This window comes from Anoplolepis gracilipes, chromosome 8 (genome assembly GCF_047496725.1).
Source record: "Anoplolepis gracilipes chromosome 8, ASM4749672v1, whole genome shotgun sequence".
In the NCBI taxonomy this organism is placed as follows: domain Eukaryota; kingdom Metazoa; phylum Arthropoda; class Insecta; order Hymenoptera; family Formicidae; genus Anoplolepis; species Anoplolepis gracilipes.
Window position 1 is genome coordinate 8703758 of NC_132977.1, and position 22159 is coordinate 8725916.

Consider the following 22159-nt stretch of genomic DNA (forward strand, 5'->3'; position numbering starts at 1 on the left):
ATGTAGATTTCCACGCTTCTTGCAATCGCATTTGTCAGCAGACTTGAATTCTTGGAAAACACCACGCTCTGTCACGTTAGAACGATAATTATATCCCTAGGAAAATTTCTGCTAACCGAATAGGCCTGGCAAATTCATCGAAAGAAGGAGCATGTCGTACGCATGAACGCCCAACACATAGCGATGAGATTTAGCGTCCAATATGTGCGTATGTGAATGTAAACATTAATTATCTCAATGCAAGACAGTTACATATTAGCTTAGGAACTAAGTTGCTATTTTGGCAGCAACGGGTTAACGCGCACGAGCTAACTTTGTGTCCAGATCAAATTAACCGTAGAAGAAGAGAAACTATTTTAGGTTACTCTATGTATTTTCTACTAATTCGCCGAACAGCTGATCGTGAAGTTACTATGTTTACTTTGTATTATTTAGTCTAACAAGGTGATGATATAAAGCTGGCGATACTAGTACAGTATAAAGTTTTACCCATGTATGGTTATAATTATTTTTTATGATATATGTATTAATATTTTTAAAGTGTGGAATGATAAATTGAAGCACACGCTCAACTGTTAATTTATAGGACGCTGTTACTGCATCGCTAATATCTTTTATATATTAGGTATTACATTTTTGACACAAAATAATTTGCGAGTCATTGACTCTTAAGAAATTTTCACAAAATATTGTTTGCAAGTATCGATTTCGATGTCGATACTTGAATTTATATTTTTTAATTAAAACTCTTCATTAGGCGATGGTACTTTAAATAGAAGGAGGTCAGACGTAACTACTTCTAGACTAACTACGGATGTCACTGAACCGACCGAGGATTAATCTTCTCTTTACTGATGGAAATTCTCATAAAATGATGCTATATTTAAATCAAAATTATTGTACGCTCGTAAAATTGATTTTAGACGTCTATTTATTTCAATAGAAAATGTACGACAATTTATCATTGTATATAAGTCATGCTTTTGCAAAATTAATTGACTAAAGATTACTATGTGTACATAGTTATATGCGTCTCGTACTATTACGTTCGTTGCATAATTTTGCAGGAACGATAATGTGTCAAGAACTACTTTAAGAGTGATTCAGTATGCATAATTAAAAAAAAAATAATATACAGAGCACACGTTACGTTTCACGTAACATTACTTGCATTCAACTCGGCTATAATATGACTTGTTGTAACTTTTGATATTAAATAATCAGGCGGAAACGAGATCTACGATATTTCAAATAGAAGTAGACGATACGAGACGACACGGGAATTAGGAATGGAGAGCGGGATCTACTTTTGGTTCGGGATGCGGAATCAGTACATCTTTCGATTCGCGTATCGCACTCGACGAGGACGAGGACGAGGACGAGGACGAGGTGGGGCGGGGCTCCGGCGGAGGTAGGAAAAGGCGGACGAGTAATAGCTACGGAATATTGCAATAATATGCAAAGTATATGAGGGATATATTAATTTCGTGAAAACGGTAGAAACGTAGATAGCTGCCGCCTCGACGCAACGCAGCACGGTTTCTGCGGGCTCCCATGCCCAAAAGAGGCGCTACACCGCCGGAGCCCGGGGGTGTCGGAGGGTAGGTGGTGGGCGAGACGAGGAACCGAGGATTTCACAGACAAATAAATACACGATATTTCACTGGATGGGAAATGAAAGTTTGCTTCGTACCTTGCTTACAAGCTAAACCGCGAAACTGAATTTTAATTCTGAAGGAGCAGTCCCGGGGTGCGATTATTCACCACGTTTCGCTATATTCGAGCGACATGTTTCCCGCATTTTACTGGAAATGCTTTTTTTATTGATATATTGTGCGTAATCTTTCTTGAGTTAATTGGATTGTTATGTATTTTGTTTATATATTGGAAGTAAAATTAAATTAGAAGATAATTTATTTTTTATAAATGGAAACATGATATGTAGGACGAAAATCGAAAATAATTTAGACTAAAAGTAAAAGGTCGACATTATTTAATTAATATTTCTCTTGTACGCGAATTGATTTATATAATGAATTTATATACGTTTAAAAATTATTTATAAATATACATAAATGATTTAGCAGCTGTAATGGATAAAATAGATAATCTGTGGTACATATTAATATGTAAAGCATAAAACCCAGACGAATTTTATATAAGAAAAGTAGATATTTCTACAAGTATCGGCGAGGGAAATCGATTATAATGTTTTTCTCGAATGGACTGTTTTATAAATAAATAATTAGATCATATCGCGCGCGGAGGAAAAGTGCGCAGGCGATTGCATGGATGCTTGATTACAGATTACATTACGAAAACTGAATTTTAAGTTTAAAGAGTATATACCCCGCGGCCACGATTACCTGTTCTGCCTTTCCTGCTACCATGGTACGTGTTTTTAACTCGTTGGCATGCTTTTTTACTCGTGTGCATGTCGATGAACAACAAGAGTGCCTTTCTAAAATACAGATTATATACGACGAAGGTGCATTGTATATAAAAATGTGGGCGCAATATATATCCGTAGAATTATATAATATTTAATGTTTGCTTCAACTATTATAAAAAAGACATTTCTCTTTATATTTTTAAGAATTTAACAATTTAAATTATCGAGATTTCTCTTCTGGTTTCATAAATGAATATTTATGTATTAAAAAAATTAAATAATATCAATTACAATAAACAATTATCCATTCTCTAAAAATTTTTTATGAATATTTGCTCAAGCATTACATTGATCTCGCTCAGGACAAATCGAAATATTGACAGAAGTGAAGGCGAGATAGGTTGTTTGGCAAGACTCTATAAGAATCCAAAGGACTTGGAAATCTCCAAGTCCGCAGCTGCGGGGGTTAGGAGTTGGTCATAAGTTCAAGCCAAGAATTCGCACGGGAATGAGGAATTGAAGTAAGTTGTGGCTTTGCCGGCTCTTGCTCCGCCGTCGTCGGCGTCGCCGTCGTTCTCCGACGCAGCGGTTGGCTGTGCCGGATAAAAAGTTGAGAAAAGCAAGAGTTGAGATCAATACCTCCGACCGACCTTCCCATCGCGACTGCCTGTTCGCCGTAGGAGAAGGTGGTAGTCCCCAGACAAGGACCTCTCGGGGACTCACTTCGAGAGCACGGTGAGTTTCTCTCAGTTTACGTTTCCTTTCGCCAGATACCGAACTAAGAAACTCGCGCCCACACGAAACCCGAGCATTCTTATTCCCAATCTTCGCGAGCGAAAAGGTTTTTCAAAGTTCGCCAGGACGAAGTTATTTTGTGGTTGTACGACCCGGTTCCGGAGATTTTGCATCGTGCTTGGAAATACTTCGGTTACAAGATTGTTAGTTATGAAAGCTTATTAGTAGAAGCACCAAGTGGGGCAGCGTGCTTCAGGAAGTGACGCAGTGAGTTTGAGTTAATAAAATCGTGTACTCGACGGTAATGACTCGGAATACTAACTTCCTATCCGGCGGATTTCATACATTATTATCGTTATTGTGGCTTATTAAACTTCGGCAATCTACGCAGTATCGTTTTACTGAAATTTTAAGAAAAATTCGTCTTTCTAGCTTACATATTTTTGTTAAGAAAAATATAATTCTTTTTTTCTTTTAGATAAATATAATCTTATATAATTGTAAATTTAAAAAAATACATCATGTGCTCTAGCGAGCACTCCGACTAATATCGCTCGCGATAAATATCCTTGGTATTTCCAAGTTTAAAGAAATTTACTTCAAGTTTCCGCGTGCATAACAGTTAGATCTATTTTTGTCGCGAACCATCTACTCTAAAATGGATCAAAGGGTCTCCCGGATTCGCGTATTAGGGCTCTGAAAGAAAGACACCTCTTTTCCCCGCTGCCCGCGCTCTTTTTCTCGCTCACTCCTCCGAGGCGTTATAACTCACTGCTAATCTAATCCGGTGCCGGCTCGCATGGCGATGTGGTGGTGGTGGCCCGGTACGTCAGACAATTTATAAAAGTGTACACTCGTGCGAAAATACAATGGGCGCTACCGTGCTATCCGAAAGAAGGAACAAGAAAGAAAAATATAGAGCAGCGAGAAAGATGAGAGAGAGAGAGAGAGCGTAGGGGAGAACTCTCATGCGCACATACGTACGTAGACCTCCTCCAACATCAGGACGGAGGGCTGTAACTCCCGTATATCCGCAACACATAATCTCAGAAACCGTAGAGAGGTAAGCGGGCGGGCGGGCGGGCAAGCAGGCAGGCAGGCAAGCAGGCAAGCAGGCAGGCAGGCAGGCAGGCAGGCACCCACCGCTCTTCCTCCTCCACCAACACCTCCGGACACCACCAGCACCTACCCCTCTCCTCACCCGCAAAACTCCCATCCACTACCGGCACCTCCAAACCAAGCCACGGAGTTGTAGCTGCTAACTTAGTTTGTGAACTGCAAAATCCTCCGCCACCCACGAGGGCATACAAATAATAATTCTTTGTTTCGCGCGCCACGGAGACGTGTAAATACCGGCGTGGCTCTCTCCGGCTTGTAGAGAGTCTGCCAGATCTAGCGGGAGGAAACGAACGAAAGAGAGAGAAAGAAAGAGAAAGAGAAAGGGAAAGAGAGAAAGAGAGTGAAAGAGAGCGACGGGAAAGAAGCGTGAGGAACCGAGAGGAAGCGGAAGGAGTGCAATGCGAAGAAGCGAAAAGACCATTCCTGCCTAAATCGCTCCAACAACTCATCCGCTGAAAGTTGCGACGAGCTTTGAAGATCTACGACGAGAGATGAGGGCTTCACCTCCTTCCGCGTCCTTTCCTACGGAAACGATTCTCCACTTTTCTATCCGCAGGATTGCTACAACCATTGTGGACGTTCTCACCCTTACCCCTTTGTCACTGCTTTTTACAATTAGATGTAAAAATTGCATCAATTTTCTTTTAGATTTCGAATTATATAATGGTTTTGAAGTATCATTAAGAAACGTATGATTATAAATTACAGTATACAAATCGCTATTTTTATGAAAGAAAAAAAAAAATGACTGCACATATTAAAACTAAATTAGTGATAAATAAGAAAACTATGGTTGTATGATAATGAAATGTTAATAAGAACATATAATTGATTCGAAATAATGCGAATATACCACCTGGGCGTATCGCGGAACGAAAGCAGACGCAATAAAGATGTGGTGCGAAAGGATATTGACCGCGGAAAAGGTGGAATAAGGTAGAAGTCTAGCGATCGACGTCGAAAGTCCAACGCAGTCGTCCTGGACGGTCTGGCAATAACAGAGTAAACTCCAGGAGCCTGGGAGAGGAACGGAGTCAGCCTAGGTAGGAGAGGTAGAGACGGAAAAAGAGAGAGGTGCTGGAAAACGAGAAGAAAGATGAAGAAGGAGAAAAAGAGAGAGACAGACAGAGAGAGAGAGAGAGAGAGAGAGAGAGAGAGAGAGAGAGAGAGAGAGAGAGAGAGAGAGAGAGAGAGAGAGAGAGTGATAGAAGGAAGCGAGGCGAGTCGGTCGACGGAACAACAGGGAGAGCCGAGAAAATTGTAAAAGAACAAGCGAGAGGGAAAGCTCGTGCTCGAGCTCGGCGAAGAAAACGCTTCGGTTTATTTCAGTTCGATTTTTCCAGTGTCGCCGTCGCCCTGACGACAATTCGCAGGCGCGGCACAGTTCTCTTCTGTTCCTCTCTCTCTCTTTCTCTCTCTTACCCTCTTGCTATACCTCCCATATTCTTTCGTTCCCTCTCTCCCTCTCTCTCTCTCTCTTCTACTGGTGCTTATCTACTCCTTCTCTATTTCGCGTTCTCTTTCTCTCTTCCTCTTCGTCGCCCTCTCTGGTCCGACGGAACGAACGAATGGGTTACGCCCAGATGCGCGCATCGAACCCTGGTCAATAGAGTTGTGTCTCCTCTTCGTGCTGTTCTGCCACTCCTCTCCAGGTTCCTCTCCATCTCGCTGCGGGCAGTCTACCCCGACGACGTAAAGTCCGAAAAGGGGTGTAGCACTGGCGCGTCGTGTGCGGGGCGGGGGAGAGGGTTGCGTGTAGGTGCGTTGGTCCATCGATACAGGAAAGGGTGGACCCCTCTTCCGGCGCCAGGCGAGCAGGAGTTTACCGGGGGGGGGTGCTGCGTGGTGCGAGCGAGCATCCGAGCGATCCGTTGTAGGACCACCCCCCGCGCGATTGGAAATCTATTCCCACCCTCGAAGTCGAACCTCGACCTATCGGAGGGTTTGGTTCGGAGATATTGAGTCTGCGCTCTCTCCTCTCATCGTCGTACTTTGTTCGTATCGTGGTTACCCTCACGCCGCATCACGGCTTTCTCGCTCTTTTGTCCTCTCTCTCTCTCTCTCTCTCTCTTTCCTCTTTATCATTGTTGCCTGGGCTTAATCATTCGTTTCCTCCTCTTCGTACACTCGTTCTTTTTGGCAGACAAAATTATTTGATTTTGTCATCACATGACAGTTGTCTTAGTAAATCGGTAATTTACGTATCATTTATAATGATTTTTAACAGAAAAATGTTAAACACGGCTAATTATGAATCCTCTGTTCTCAATGTAATTATAAAAAATTTGTATTACATTACGGTAGTGTAATATTGCATAAGGGATGGTGTGTAAATATTTATTTAATTTGTAACTATAATTGAAGAGAAACCTTAACACTTTTGATTTATCGATTATTTTTTTTATCTCATTTAAAAACTAATAATAAGATTTTTTAAATATAAATTTGTAAATATAAATTAAAAAAATTTGAGCTTGTTTATATACTTGGCTGAATATAATCTCGGTGAAAATAAAAGCCGCTAATAAATGAATAAATGCCTCATCAGCAAGCATTCTTCTCGGTTTACGTGACAATGATAGCGATACCGTCTCGTCGTTACGATTGTATAGAATTCACGAGCGATAATAATTCGATCATTTACTCGTGTCGCTTCTTTAAACTACGCGACGTCTCATTATCACTATACGGTTAATAATTCGTAGTATCGGGGGAAGAATTTATTTTAACACACAGCAGAGAACGACGGTGAATAATTCCGGCCGTGTCGGTGTCGATTAATATCTCGCGCCATTAAAATGGTCTGTAACGCGGGTTTGTATATCACGACGTGGACCTGTCGTTAAGTGCGTTTATGTCTCTTTAGTGGCGCTTGCGTGAAATATTTTCGGTCGATGTCGTTGCACATGCACACGCATAACCGGCACTGTGCACGTACACACCTCGCGCGCCATATTCGACGAGCCAACACACCCGGGACCGGCCATACCTCATTGCACCGGACAGTGGTCAGATATTTTCACAATAGGTTCCACGCCGGTGCTTTCATTGCAGGAAACTTCGCGGCTTGCTGGGGTGTTAAATGGCGGAGCGCCATTGAATACGCTTCCACAATACGGTCACTACGCAGTATCGTAACGCGTTTCTACCTTCGGTCAGCGTCCATGATAGGGAAAGGTAAACGCGATATTCTCGATGCCGCGCTAAAATTCAGCTGTGATGTCGAAGAAACTTCTACCTTGTTTTCCAGCGTTTGTTTTAACTTGGGTCTCGTGTGTTCGTTTGATATCGGTGCGCGAAAGAAACGGTGGCGGTGAACGGAGAAAATTTTCACAACCTAGATAGAAAAATACACTATATGTATCTTGATAGGTATTGTCTCGGGCGATCAACACGGTATAGATGCGATATATGATACGTGAGAGATAACACTGGGATACTGAAATTGTGTAATTATTATTATGTGGTGTAATATACGCGAGGATAAATAATTTCATGCTGCCATGCTTAGTAGCTTGAATCTCAGATTCTATCCTCCTTGCTTTCGTGATTATTAAATTACAAAGTCGACAAGTGGATTTTACTTTACATCGTTAACGCAAAACTGCAAACATAGATACACACAAATACTTCGGCTTATAGTCCATTAAAAAGAGTACTTAAGTATAATTTACTGTATCTTCTTTTTCTACAAGATTCTCTGTCGAGAAGTTTTACCAAGGAATTATAAGAGAAAGTAGTCTAGAAGGCTGCAAGACAAGGAGAGTAGAATTGAGGTTGAAAAGCAGGCAAATATATATAAAGATAATGTTGCATGCCCTTAAGTGGATATAGTCACTAAGTAGATGGCTCATATTATTTTACAGTTGTAACATATTAACGTGTTCTTTGATACCAAGAATGTTTCTTTTCTCTCTTTCTCTCTCTTCTTTTTATTATTTATATTTCAACGTACCTGAATTAAAAGATATTACGTTTGAGCTATCAATAATTATGTATACATTGATAATAAAATCATTTTTTATCTTGACAATAAAGTTATATTTTTTAAATTTATTAATAGTGTAATTCCTATACTTATATATTGTTAACAAGTAAAATAAAAATCAAATTTTTGCAATATATAATTTGTGGTATATTCAATATACTATTTTTAAAAATAAAATTAAATTGAGAGGGAAAAATTCTTTAAAGATTCAAACTCCAAACAATTCTATACAAATTTAGAATGTGTTTATTAAGCATGTGCATAAGCGGGGGGAGGGGTAACAATATTTGTAACATCTTGCATTATTTTTCATTAATGGTTTCAGTTTGATTGACGAGATGATTTAAATGAGGAAAAACTCGAAAGTGAAATCTTCATCCGAAATGAAGAAAAACGTCGTTCTGTCTACCGGCCATTTCTTCGACAATGCGTTCTCACCCAGCCGAATGAGCAGGCAGCGACGCACGGCGCCGATAAAAAAGAAGAGAGTCTTCCCTCTCCGTTTCTTCCTCTCTATTCCGTTCCTTCCTCTATCGCAAGCGGAACCCGTTTGGGGGCGGTGGCGGTATGTCGAGGACCGTCGAAGGGGTGGCCAGGCGAGGTGGGTGGCGAGCGGGCTGAGTACAGCGGGGTGGAGGGCGGTTGTGCGAGAGGGCGCGCAGCGGAGGGTGGTACAAGAGAGGGTATAGAAGCTATCGACGTTTTTACGTAACAAATCAGTCGTAACTGCCGCGCCGGTGCTGCGACCGTGCGCGGTGAACGACCAATGGGAGAGCCAGCCGATATTCGATACCCGATCACATCATAGGTTCCTGGCCGCCGCTTGAAACGCCGTGGTAGTCCAATAGCCAGATGGGGAAAAAGCGTCGTCGGAGAGAGCGAGAGAAAGAGAGGAGAGAGCGAGGAGGAGTAGGGATCGAGAGGATCAAAGTGGGAGAGCGAACGCGAGGAAATGCGAGAGGGAGAGGAAGGAAGAGAGCGAGAGAGGAAGAGGGTGCGCGCATCTACGCCAATGTCGCGGCGATGCGCGCGGGGGTGAAAAGCTACCACGGTGCTACCGTAGGGTTGGATTGCGATTGCACCCCGACTAGCCAACCTCGTGGCAGGCAATTCGTTGGATTCGCCATTTTTTCTTTCCTCTTTTCTCACTTTTTTTTTCTCTCCTCCGTTTTCTCTCGCGTGATTTCCCCCCCCCCCCCCCAAAAAAAAAGGCAGGGGCACAGCAACACAGACGGTTGACTGACTTATTGTTTCGCGAGACTGGAGATTAATCTTCCCCGACGCAAAAAGCGGTTATCGTATATCTCGGGAGATGTATCGAAATTTCTACAATAATTCCAAGTTTGTTCTCGAGGATCCCGATGTTAATAACGTGGAATTGTTAAGAAACTACACCGACGATACAACGTATGTCGTAATGGAATGTACGCCGACGTAATGCGCGCGCGATTTCTAAGAGAATGACTTCGCGCCTTGAGATAAAGAGAAGTGTCATTTATAATTCATCCCAGCAGACGAAATTCTAAACGCCTCCAGCTGGTAAGCGCATATACAAAGCGTAGGAAACTCGATCCTAATATCGCCAGTGATTCTGGATACGGGGAGGATGATAGCGCAGAATTCGCGACGAACACGTGAGGGAAAAGGGGCGGATGGTTCTCAGAGTCCATAGGGGTTACCGAGGACGCAGTGCAAAGGGGAGAGGGGGAGGGAGTAGATGATATGCAGAGGGCGGAGGATAGGGGTAGTTGGTGGAAGTAAAGGCGCGAGTGTAGAAGGAGCGTTTTAATCTACGGTCACGCGGAGGAGCGAGACGCTCGGGTCGGTCCTCACTCCCGCGCCCGGATTATAATCAACCCTTTTATCCTAGGCTTTCCATGTCGCTAATTTCCATAATTACACAGACGCTAAAATCACAATATCCTCTGCCGGTAGAAAGGAGTAACCTACGTGAGCTTCCTCCCCCTTTTCCTCTTCCTCCTTCCACGAGCGTCACACGAGGAGAATGGTTCATGCAGGGAAAAAGAGAGAAAGAGAGAGAGAGAGAGAGAGAGAGAGAGAGAGAGAGAGAGAGAGAGAGAGAGAGCGGGATGAGAGAAGAAGAGTAGTGGCGTAAGAGAGGGAAGAGAAAGAGAAAAATAGAAGAACAGAGAGAAAGAGGACAGGCGGCGGGTGAAAGGTATGGGGAGAAGAGAGATGGGGGAGGGAAGGGGAGGAAGCGGCTCGCTAGAGATAAAGGTACTCTTTAGCTAGGATGGCGTTCGCTCGTATGTTTATGCACTCGTATCCGCGTGGCCGGGCACATGGAAGTGTCTGGATAATCAGCCGAGTGACAAGCCAGCAGGTCTCGGGCTGGCAAGCCTCTGCCGGCGCAAGCATGCCTCTCGACTCGAATTTTGAATGCCAGCTAACTCGGGAAAGTGGGTTTAAAAGTCTCTCGATAAGTCCGTGGCATGGACTGCGTCGACGGAGAAGGTTGCGCCGTTCGTAGTTACTACCTCGTATTCTCGTTATGAATGCGGGGGCGACACGACGACTATTAGTGCGCGCTGTTCCCCTAATTTTGAACGTGCTGATTTCCTGCCACGAGATTTTCCGTTGCGGAACTCTAAGTAACAACCGTTTCTCTCTATCGCGCAGCGAGACTATTATCGAGCTTGCCGCACGTCGGCTATCATTCGTTCCGACGTGATAACAGCTTTGAGAAGTTCACGGATAATGAGACGAGGCGCGCGAAAAGAAAAATCGCAAAGGAAAATCTCCTTGGACGACGACGAACAAACGCCAAAAAGCCTTTTAGGCGGGTGATCCTTAAGCCGTTTGTCGGGCAAATGCTACTTGGTCACTTAAGTCCTGATGTTCCAGCGCGGAAGGACTCGCCGAGTGACTGGAGTTGACTTTTCTCACTTTAACCTCGCGACGCGATGCTTGGCTTCAGGAGAAGGTGGAGGAGGGGGTTGCTGGGGCTGTATCGAGCGGCCCTCCTACATACATCTATCTCCTCCGACTCCACTCTCCTCCTTCCCTCTCCCAGCGTTCCTCTCTCGCCCGCCCGCTCCATCCTCTTTCCCTCTTTTCCCTCCGACATTCGTGGCCTTCCACCCCTTCCGCCTCTTTCTCTACCTCTTCTACCTTCTCCTCCTTCACCTCGTCCTACGGCTTTTCCGCCTCCCCGCGCAAGCTCTCGCCCATCCTTCGCGACTCACCTACCTAAACCCTCCCCTCTTTCCTCAATCTCTCCTCGCCCTCGTCCTTTTCTCAACCCCGACACCCTCCCGCTCTCTTTCTCGCGCCGTCTCACTTCCGCTCTCTCTTTCTCTAGGCCTTTACCTCGAAATGCTCCCGCCGACAAACAAACCGCAGACACTTTGCAGTTTTACGCAATCGTAAGTTTCTTCATTTGTTTGCTCGTTCAACGTTGATTCAAATATTGTTGTTGTATGCGCGTAGCGGCGAAGATGTATCAGCGCAGCGTCCTTGTCATACGATAAATAATAGATAATGAAAAAAAACAAAAAAAAAAGAAGAAGAAGAAGAATGTACGAGGAAATGAGAAGCACGAATACTTTATGAAACTTGAAAGAAAATATGCTAGCAGCATATTTATTTTTATACGTTTCTTTTCGCTTGCATCTATTTCTTTTTTTTTTTTTTTTTTTTTTTTTTTTAAGTTTGGAACAAACGAGAGGAAATATCGACACGAGAAAAAATTCTCTATGTTTCTTTTAGAAAAAAAAAAAGTAAATGTATCAAAAATATCGAGCTAGACGAAAGGCGAAAGCTAGAATTGTTTTCTCTTGATGTAAGCGAGGAGCGCGAGCAATGCAGGCGAGCAGCGACACTCTACAACTTTATGCACTTTCCTTTACTACTCGGTGGAGGGCTAGGTGAATGAGCGAGCGCACAGTGGAGGGGGTTAGTCGACGCCAAAATTGCTTCCAGTGTCGAGTTGCTCGAGGAAACTTTGGATTTTGGGCGAGAGGTGGGTGAGGAAAGGTGAAAGCTGAGAGAGAAGGCGCCGGAGTACAAGGTCACGCGTTGAGTCAGATTATTAACTTTTCCCCCTAGGAGATTCTAAACGAATCTATGCATCTCGCGAAGACGAACCGATGGGTACTTGTAGAAATATACAATGAACGGATGTTTATTGAAAAATTTCATAAATAAAATAAAGATTACATTCTCTGAATATAATAAGCCTGTGTGATAAAATATTTAAATAAAATAAAATTGACATTTCTCTCCAAGTAATCAATTAATTGTGATAATTATAAATCTGATTATGTGAATCTATTTATTACACATAAGTTATTTAAATTCGATTTCTGTGCTTCAGACTCGCATCGGGACGGATAGAAGCGACTCAAAAGAGTGCCATTTCGTTCCTCGAAATCCTATCTGTATCTCTGCACACGCATTAATCGCTTTGTGTGTATATATTATACATACACACACATACACACACACACACACACACACACATACGTCTATACACACATATTTACGCGTATAAGGGACGTCTTGGATGTACGATACAGAAGTCAGAGCACAGAGCCGTCGTGCGGATGGGGCGTCGAACGATGAGAGGGTCGTGGACGAAGGGTGGGTCGCGGCGGGAGGGAAATCGGGTGGAGTGCGGGAATGATGCGGGGCGAGGTGAGACGAAGGTGGGGAGGGGGGGGGGAGAAAGGGAAGAGAGAAGTAGGAGAGCAGTATCTTGGAGACTTCGCACTGTATCTTGAAATGAGTTTTGTTGGATCAATAAGTTCCACTATAAGAACACTCTCGCTCTGTCCCGGGGTGTATCGGGGTGTTGGTTCTATCCGTGTTTATCTGTGTCTGCAAATAGATACACGGCGTACATGGGTCCACCCCCTCTTTCCCTTCCCTCCCTCGTCTCCCTTTTCTCTTCACTTCTCTCTTCTGTCTCACGCCTCCCGCCTCTCCCGTCTCCCCCTATATCTATGTACCCGCCGCCGCGCCACTCAACTATGTACGAATAGGATAGTCGCTACAAGCATTTCGAGATGAGTCGAACTCAATCTCGCGGCAGACACACGCCGCGCGTAGTCTTATCCAGAACGAATTCACCGTCTTCCGGTAATCACGTGAATATGGATACGCGGAGTTTCTGTAATTAACGGCGACGTCATCGCGCGAGACAGACGACACGACCTGGAGGAACGACGGACGAATCGAACTCCCCCTTCTCCTCTTCTCCTTGCCGCAAAATTTAAATTACAATGAAAGAACTGAAGGATGATTAATCTTGTCGATCAAATAACAGAACGATGGTACCGATGCAATTTTTAAATGCCACGTAAACAGGATGACGCTGACACAATCGCGTGATTGGCAGAGCTTTAAAAGCTTGGTCCCGTCTTAACCCCCGAAGTTTTCCTTTCTTTCTGACAAGTACGATCGGCTCGACGTCTCTATATATGATTGAAATATTGTAGACTCAACTATTGCGGCTATTTTTCAAGCGTACGATTCTTGTTCGAACCAACGCCACGTTGAGACTTTCCAAGCTTTGGAAGCACGAACCGCGCGCGTTTCGCTGCACGCGATTGTTGTGATTTACTGCCATTTAAAACACAGTCTTATTTAGCATAGAAGTCATTGGCACTAATACTGAGTCAGAATCGTATATAATCCCTTTCTATTGTTTTTAATGCAAAAGAATCGAATTTTTCCTTAATTTTTTTCTTTCTTTTTTAAAGGTAAGAAAATGCTATAAATGCAGCATAAAAAAACAAGAAGATAATTGAATTTTAAAAATAATTTAACCGAAGGAGAAATGTAACGTAGAAATTATTTTGATAAAATTAGGTCAGCGTCATGTTATTTCCGAAATAATCACACAGTTTTGGAGTCAGCCTGTACCAATGCTAGGGTAACATTACCGTATGTACCGATAGAATACAATCTATACTCAGCGTCGGGGCGCCGCTTACATAAGAGACCACTCTTCCTCTCTTCCTTCCTCTTTCTCCCTCTCTCTCTCTCTCTCTCTCTTTCACACTTTAGACGAAGTACACAGTAAACAGGTACACGTTGTATACGCATTCACGTATACATTGCAATCCGACCAGGCAGCGCAGCCAACCAAACGGGTGGGCTGCAGTGTCGCAGTGGAACTCGTAGATAGGGGTAACAATTGCTATCGGCCCGTAACAAATGCGCGGCAACCTGCGTTCGCAAGCTACGCCATCGGAACCTTCCCCTTCTCCCCTTTCCTTCCACCTTCCTTTTCCGTTTATCCGTCCTGTCTCTTCCCGCACCCGCCGCGAGACGACTACGGCGATCATTATATTTCCTGATTAAAATAACACTAATGCTCCTCCGGGTTTTGCGATTCGAGATTCCGACTCTGCTACGATACGCCACCGTTCCTCGCTCGGTCCTTCTCGTGTTCGTATCTCTCGCACCCACTATCGTTTGCTCGGTATTTGCACAACGACGCTTCGAGCCGTGCGATTCTTGGCTTGGTGCCTGCGTCTTGACTTACGGCGCTCGTAAGAACCTCGTAAGTTAGACGTTTGAATTCGAGCGTGATTGACTCTGCGACAGGAACAAATAATTCCGACGAATAATCATTTCTGCGTTAAATATAGATATAGATATTTTATTTAATCGAAAATGTTAATACGCATTTGTACGTTTTATGTTATTGATATTTAATATCTTTATTTTTCATATTATTCAAAAGTCAAAGAAGGAGAAATATTCTTAGAAATTTATTTTGGATCTTTTTGAAAAAAAAAAAAAAAAAAATTATTAATATAAAACTATATTAATTTTATTTTCTAATTTAATTTATATATTTGAGTACATGCAAAACGAGCGATAAAAAGTTTCTTGAAATTTGACTAAAGCAAGTCCTGTCGACTGGCTCTTATTTCACAACGCGGAATGCGACGGGACTCGAGATGGTCGAGAGTTCGTTCCAGCTGATTTAGGGCCCATCCCGCGTCTTGATCCTTCAACAATGAACCTGATCGCGGAGTCGCGACACGGACTCGTCTGCGCTGTCCCTTTCCTGCGTAAATATCTAAATCTCCGGGGCCCTTCCAGCGCGAGGAGAGGCCCCCTTTGTGCGCGAATCTCCAGCGATAATCAGACTTCTCTTGTGTCTCCCGTGCGTGGAACGGCGGTACCGTTTTATGACGAGGCCCGGTAAATCATCTCGAGACCCTCGTGGAAATGTCTTAGGGACGTCGTAGGATTCGGTACGCCCGTTCAACGCCAAGAGTTTCTCTTCTTTCGCGCACTCTTTTCTCTCCGATCTGCATCCGATAACGAGCTTAACTCGGCTCGAGTATGCGACTGACCGTGTGGAGATGCATCATCGTGCCGTTTTTATCTCCGTCGTGGAGCAAATTTACAGACGACGACGGATATGCGCCGTTCTCGGTAGCGTCTCTATTGGAAGCAAGATACTCGTGTTTCGTTGAATTACGCCATCGTGCCAAAAGATATATCAGCGACATTATGTTTTAACAGATAAGTGACACATATTTATTTATACATTTCAACGTTAAATCTTTCTTTTTGCTGCCTGTCACCATATCGAATACGCAGACAGGCAGCATCGTTAGAAAGCAATATTTCTTGACGCTGACGTACCAAAGACATGTATTTCTTGCGATTGTTCTAGATTGTGCTGAATATGCAATCGAATTTCACTTTACTTGCCTCGCGGCGACATTATAAAGTCTCGAGCTTAACAGCTTGCGCGTAAATTTCTGACGCGGCGCGCATCGCGATGCAACGTACACGCGCACGAGAAAATGTGCGCGAGCGTATCTAAAAAGCGAAGCAACGTCCGAGATACCGCGCACGGGGGAAGGGATACGGATACCAACACACACAACCGTGCGGTCGCTTACCGATGCACGCATACGGCTCATGTGCGTAATTAGAAGCTGCCGCGAACAATGAGGAGAGTGTAACTTTTATTTCGCTTATCCGCGACGCCGATCTACCCCACCTTCTTCGCGCGCTTCTCGATCCGCCGTGACTAGAGCGCGAGGTAGAGTTCGGTACGAGGTTCAGGGGCGAACACAGAACCGGCGACGACGGCGATCGCGGTGAACGCAGGAAACTGTTTAACTGATTGTCGCTTCGAGGTAAACTTTGCAGTCACTTTTCCGCACGTATATATATATATATATATATAACTTCCCACTTGAGTTACTTACCTGTGTTACGGACGAAGGCGACATCGACCGCGAGAGCTGCAACGAGTTGATATATAACTTCTATATACGAGCTTTTGCTAATTAAAGACATTTTTAAATTAGAAAATATTCCCTCGCATTATTTAGATAATTTTCAGATATATTTCTATTCATCTGAAATTTATTTTTGAATATTATATTTTCATAAATTTTTCTAATCCTTCAAATATTTCAATTAACGAAAATCAAATTTTAAATCTATTTTAAAAAGATCGGAGAGAATATCGTTTCAGTATGTTATTAGATGGCCATAAATTAACTTTTACTGTCCGCAATTATGTGCGTTTTTATCACGAAGGTGAGAGTGAGGATAGAAAGACGAAGAAAAACGACACGGGTATACCGATTACCTATCCACCGCGTATCCAAGAAGTAGAGATGCGTGTTCGCACGGCGCCGTGCACGAGCGAGAGTTAACAAGGTTAAACACCTCAGCCGAGTTAACGGGAACATTAACACTCCACGACGATTACGATTAGAGACGTCTCGAGCGAATGAGCAAGGTACGAAGGACTTTGACGCCGCAGGGACGGCGGGGGAGGAACGGAGGGCGTTAAGGAGCGCCGAGGGGCAGAGAATCAGAGGGAGATTCTCTTGTCGGTGGAAAAGGCCGAAAGTAGAAGATTCAAGGTGGTAAAGGTGGACTTTAACTTCGGAGTCGTATTAAAAGTTCCTCGTACCAACGAATCCTTGCAGACGCGCTCCGGTCTTACGTTTATGAAGTAACCTTCTCTCGCGCATTGTTGTTGTCGAAACACCATTGACTCTTTGTGAAAGTAATATATAATATATATATGTAAATATATGTAAAATTCCACGACAATAACGCGTGAGAATTAGAAATAAAAAAAGTACAATTTTATTTAAATAACTATTATTCAAGTAACATGATTATCAAATAGAGCAAGATTACATGATGACGAAACAAAACTGTATAATCGTAAATTTTTGAGTTCATCATTTAAGTATATTTGATTTGCAACAAAATATATAATCGTTACACTTACGCGGTATAGGACGCAAATAAAAGTTTTGCAAAAATCCTGCCGTTAAGTGTATTGTGCGAGCTGTTTACAAACTTCATACGCGAAGCCATAAAAGTCGATGGTGCGACAAATGGGAGGGTTGATCCCGAAGCGTAGCATTCGGTGCAGGGGGTCAATCAACGGAACGACAATTTCTCGAGCTATTTTCGAGCTCCCGGTGGAACGGCCGGCCGTAGGAATATATCGATAGAAGGCGCATTATCATATTATGGAACTCTCCATACAGTTTCAGCCGACCTCCCTTCCTTAATTTAAATTCTATTACACCCGATCTCTATTCCCTCTTTCCTATGAATATTCAAACTGGGCGAGACCCACCCCCGCCCATCGCCTTTCCTCCCATCATCTATCGGGTATCCAAAGAATTAAATTAATATACCGGGCGAAACAGCCCTCGCCACCTTCCTCTCTTCGTATCTCCTTCCTCCCATCGTGTCGTCTATGTCGCACCAGCTCGTGCGGAGAAGCTAACGAAGGCGTGGGAGAGGGGGGGGGGTGGATCGCGTCCCCTTAGAAAAGCTTGTCTCGACGGCCATTAACGTCGTTTTCACGTCGAAACGGGATAATTAGCTCGGAAAATCAGAGTTTGATCGATCAAACAAGATTTTTGCGAAAAAAACTGCTCGCTTGCTTGACAAGTATGTAGAATACGAATCATACTTTTCACTCTCGCGAAATATCTATCTTTTATCTATTTTTAGTAAAGTATAATCTATAATTGTTGCACGCACACAAAGTGACCTTAATCATACGGAATTCGCATAGTCAATGCCAAAATCTTCCCATGGCGATGAAGTTTGTCGATAAATGCTTAAGAAGGGAAATGACGGGTAGACAACAGAGTAAATCATTGGTACGCGCATTCCGATTAAAATGGAGCATGTACATATGTACGATTACTATCTTCCTGGCAAGTGCGTTCCGTTAGCGCTAGTTATTACTAGCTACCCATTATAATCTTATACAATGTTGCCTTCCATCACAAGGATTATAGTACGCTTGGTTGATTCGCCATAATTATTAGTCATTAATGACAAAGTTTGCGTGTCTTTACGTGACTCTCGCATTGATAAAGTGTTTTCAATCATAAATGTCTACAATAAATATAATGAAACACATTTTCATTTTCGTTGTTGCTAACATATAATATACATGTATGAAGCGTTTTAATAATTCCTCATACAAAAAGAAAATAAATATTTATATATATTTTTAATATATATAAATAATTTAATATATATTTCTCAATTAATTAATAATTAATTCTATTATATAATATTGTTTTCTTTTTTTATCTATCTATATTTAGAAAATTCCATCGGAAAGATAAATCTCTCGTGTAATCGAAACAAATTATCAACTAATCTTCATCTGGAATATATTTTACGCCATTGCACCATGCACTAGCGTGATAGAGAGAGATATATATCTTATTGTTAGCATTTTGGCAACGCAGAGAAAAAGACGCGGAGGAATAACGCCTAATGTTCTGGGAAAAATTTTCTACCAGCGGTCGGTTCGGAAAAACTCGGATAGTCGCGGCGTTCCGTAACATGGCCGAGCTAAGTAGACCATGTCCCTGCGCGGCTCGTATACCTCGCAGCCGTCAGGGAACGCCGCTTAATGGCGAGATAGACTTGCTTATTATGTGATAAATATAGAAACGTAATTATTGATAAGCGTTAATGAGCGTTCCCGTGCACATACAGCGCATCCTTCACAATCATGCACCCGCGCTTGCTCACGCACGACGAGCACGATGGAGAGACGAGGAGGCACTCATGCGCGCATTGTTCTCGCGCGCGCGTGTGAGTTCTCCTCCATCCTCCTTCCCCTCTCCCCTCCGCGGCCCTTCACTCCTCTCTGGCAGTATTATAAATATAATTGTGCTTATATGTCGGTATATAATGTCTGTGTGTGTGTGTGTGTGTGTGTGTGTGTGGGGAGGGGGGAGGGAGGAAAGGGAGAATCGCAATATCGAGGCAGTGTAGGATCCTCCTACGCGTGACCAGTAAGGGGTCGGAAAACTCTTGGTAAGATCACCGATAAATATAGCACGTCGAATGAGCACCATGCCCGCCGGTTAGATCTTGCGATCTTGATCATAGCACGTCGTGCAAGACGCGCGGCGGCGAGGCGATTTTGCTTCGTTTTCTTATTATTTTCCTCCGCTGCCTTTTTCCTCGCGTTCGTGTGCGTGGACCTCTTCCTTTTTCCTTCTACTTGGTCGCCGTGGCACGCCGTGAATACGTATGTATATATATATATGTGTGTGTGTGTGTGTGTACGTGTCTGCGGATGGGTGAACGATTGTGTGAGTACATATGCCCACCGAGTGGAACTCTCGCGGGATAATTTGCGAGGGATGATGCTTCGCGTGCGAGTCGACTCAAAGTCCAATCTACTGAGGATCTAACTTGAAATCTTGGGCCATGATTCGTCTAGGCGCGATCTTGTTTGATCTTAACAATTTACTGATTCGCTAAGATACATGTTTCGAACAATTGAATATACTGACGTTTAATAATCTCAATCATTTAAGAATTCAACAATAAGCGAGCAAAATTTTATTGATTACATGAAAAAAATATTAAAGAAATATGATGAAAATTGACAAAATATGACAAAAAGTTGAAAATTTTAATGTCTTGAGAAACGTCGAAATTATAAGTGACAGTAAGATTTACAAATGATTTTTTTATTTAATAATAAAATGGTTTAAAATTTTACATTCTGTGCATTTATAAATAATTGACACGCGAGGTCTTACATTTTGTAGTTAAAATATACGTTTATAATCAATGTAATCTCCTGTCCTGTTAAAGCGTGAAAATTACGTTCATTAAATATTTCAATCTTCGACAATACTTATTTTGTATATGTACAGTACATCTGCAATACATGTAAAGTACATCTTTTCGTACTTCTTCTAAGAATAATTTCAGAGTCGCTGGCACACCTTTTAATCAATGTTCCTAATTTAATTCGGTCTGTCACGTTAATTCTTATTAATCATCCGATTCCATATTCAGGTTCGTCTCAAAGATTCGATTAAAAGTGACATGAATACCAGTGACAGACATATCAGACGGGAATCTTTATGCTTCCGGAGCAAGTAATCAATCCTCAGACTCACTTGTGGCTTACCTTACCGAAATTGGAAAATATAATAACGGACGAAATAATTACATTTCAAGTCAATGATCGCGCTCAGCGAGATGTTCAATGAGATTTTCAATCTTGCACATTTGAATGATAAATATCCACTTTTAACGAAGAAGCGGTCGTGATGGATAAGAAGTATATATGCTCAACGAGCTACTTAATACGGAAAATAGCGAGGTGGGACGAGAGGGAGGAGAGGAGAGGAGAGGAGAGAGGTAGATAGCCGGTAATCTAGATTGGCATGAATCTAACGGGCCATCTTGTCAGCGTGCAGAACGAAAAGAAAGGAGAGGCGAGAAGTATTAGATTCGTGATAGCGATAACACGTCTGTCCCAGGACAAAACCGACCTACAGGAATCCGAAAACACGCGCCGTCAGGTCCGTAACAAGATCCCGTTAAGACACTCGGTTGGCTGGTCCCGGGAGAGCGAAATCTTCGGAATCAAACGAAGACATAGATCATTCTAAAAATACGCTCCCACCACTGGAGCTCTTTCGCCACCACAGTTGTCGCCGCCGCCACTGCCTTCACCTTCTTCATCCTCCCAAGGCACCGTCGGGATGGGTAATACAAAGCGTCAGGACGATAAGGCATTCGCATAACTCCTTTTGAATTATTTGAGTTATTTCACTATTAGATACGGCATGCGGCTCTTGCGAGCCGCGATGCTGAAGCGAACATTCGAGCGCGACACAACGCGACATTCTCGTCATCTCGTGTCTTTGGCTTTAGCAATCTTCAAATTGTCTTCTAATCGTCATATAAAATTCTCTTTCCTTATGAATAATACGCGTTAAAGAGAAAGTGCTTTGCGTCCGCGCCGCAATTTTGACACGTGAAGATTACGCGTGATGAAATGATAATCCTACTAATTTAATAATAATCTAAGCGCTGAGAAAGAGATGTAATCATACACATATATTTATAACAAAAAAATATAATTATTATTATTATTTAATCGTTTTTTATTTTTTATATATGCATACTTTTTAAAAATAACTATTGTCATTTTTTCCAACAGGTACGTCAAAGCTGCAATTTCCGCTCATCTCGACCATTGTCTGAATCATGAAGCGGGCGTTGGCGGGAAAACGTGCGCAGCGGACATCGTCCAACTGATAATTGTAAGTGAGCGCTCAGCTCGAGCGATGCACGAGGTGTGACGACGGCGCATCTCGGCGATTATCACGTCCGTCACGATTATGCGAACCGTCACGTCCCGACGCCACCGACGACGACGACGACGACGACGACGACGACGACGACGACGACGACGATCACGACGATGTTTGCCAGCCGAAGGGGATCGAGCGGTTTCGTGTGCGTCACTTTGTCATCGTCATCGTCCTCGGCCATCATACGCCGGTACGCATGACGGATGCTTGATTTTTATAACTGTTTTTCATAAGTAACACCGTGCTCTTTCCGGCCTCTGTAAATTACGCTCGTCTCCGCGTGCAGGCGTGAAC

The 22159-nt window shown here is 43.0% G+C and overlaps 1 protein-coding gene and 1 long non-coding RNA gene across 4 annotated transcripts in view; one reads left to right on the plus strand and one right to left on the minus strand.

Moving 5' to 3' along the window:
- The window catches only part of LOC140668529 (uncharacterized), a 112222-nt gene that overhangs the window by 65217 nt on the left and 24846 nt on the right, over nucleotides 1-22159 (plus strand). Inside the window, exon 2 of the long non-coding RNA XR_012047191.1 lies at nucleotides 21712-22055. This is a non-coding gene — a long non-coding RNA (uncharacterized lncRNA). The remainder of the gene's footprint in view (nucleotides 1-21711; nucleotides 22056-22159) is intronic.
- LOC140668527 (uncharacterized) overlaps nucleotides 1-22159 on the minus strand; it is a 253644-nt gene that overhangs the window by 60040 nt on the left and 171445 nt on the right. The window lies entirely within an intron of this gene.